A 1508-nucleotide genomic window follows, 5' to 3' on the forward strand; every position below is an offset into this window, starting at 1 on the left:
CAAGCCCTCATAATAAATCTCTGATTGATAAATTCACTTGTGTAATGGATTACTGTGAACTGTGTGTCAATGATTGACTTATGATCAATGTAATAAACAATACATTGTATTCTAAAGATGCTTTTTGTTTTATTAATGATTCTGCTACAAGAATGTAATGCATTTTAATTATCTGAATATTTGTAATTTTATATATATATATATATATATATATTTTAATATTTAAAGATAACTATGTATAATTATATATTGATATATATATATATATATATATATATATATATATATATATGTATAATCATTATTTATTGAATTATTGTTATATGAGGGGCTTTCTCAGCAAATATTTGTATATGCGATTAATCGTGATTAATTAATCAGGACACCATGTAATTAATTCAATTAAAATTTGTAATTGATTGACAGCCCTAATATATATATATATATTTTTTTTCTCTCTAATAAGACCATTGATTACTGCAAAACATATTCTTGATGAGAATTTTACCTGACATTTTTTTTTACTGATAAATAAAAGTTTAAAACAAGATACATTTACTTTGCATAAGATATTTAGGCTTTTTTCACTTGTTATTTACTTCTTTATAGTCAAAATATTTTTTTTTTAATCTGCCAGTGCTGAAGAAGTAATCAAATGTATTTAGATTACATTACTGAATTTGTGTAATCTAACGGAATACATTACAAATTACATGTGACCTTATTTATTGTGTAATCTGTAGTGGATTCAGTTTTCAAGGTTACCCTGCCAGCTCGTGATTTGAGTTGAATTGACTGTATGTCTATATATTTCTAACCCTTTATTACAAAACATCCTTGATTTATAATATTATATTTAAGAAAACATCCATTAAGCAGAACTGTCCATTGTTGATCTTTTCATGATTGGTTGAGACTTAAATTAATGTGAGAGGCAATAAATTCTGGAACCTTTGTGCAACCATGCTGCAATGTTTCATCCATGTGTTGTTTAATCTGAAAATACCAGCACAGTGACGTCACATGCTGTCCCACAATGCACTGCGTGTACACCTCATTGACGTTATAAAAGGCATTTTTCAGTGGTTTTAAATGTATTTCACATGTTGTTTATTGATTATAATGATTATAGTCAGTGTGAATATCACGTATTGAATGAAATAAACGCTCGTGTCGCGTCACCGTCACTGTACACTCGTGTATGTGTACTGTAGAATGTACTCGATCCGTTACTGCGCATGCCTTAAACTGATGAGTAAGGAAAATAACGACGCGGGGTGACGCCCGTGTCCTCGCTCAAACTCGCGAGAGTAATTTTTGAACGGGTACAGGTCCGTCTGTCAGGTGACTCACTTACTTTGTGAGATGCCGCGCGGAACCAGGATCTGCCCCGACAAACCCTCACAAAAGTCAAAGAAAATAAATAAAATCAATGATTTGATCTTAAATAACTTAAAAAATCTTTTTTAAATGTTTTGATTAAGTAAACCAATTACTTCAACCTCAAT

The 1508-nt window shown here is 30.0% G+C and overlaps 1 non-coding gene across 1 annotated transcript; it reads left to right on the forward strand.

The window, feature by feature from the left end:
- The first annotated feature begins 1238 nt into the window (after positions 1–1238).
- LOC127619863 (U12 minor spliceosomal RNA) lies at positions 1239–1392 on the forward strand. The gene has a single exon (XR_007967632.1). It is a non-coding gene; the product is annotated as a U12 minor spliceosomal RNA (small nuclear RNA).
- Positions 1393–1508: the final 116 nt, after the last annotated feature.

The sequence above is a fragment of the Xyrauchen texanus genome, chromosome 2 (genome assembly GCF_025860055.1).
Source record: "Xyrauchen texanus isolate HMW12.3.18 chromosome 2, RBS_HiC_50CHRs, whole genome shotgun sequence".
In the NCBI taxonomy this organism is placed as follows: Eukaryota; Metazoa; Chordata; class Actinopteri; order Cypriniformes; family Catostomidae; genus Xyrauchen; species Xyrauchen texanus.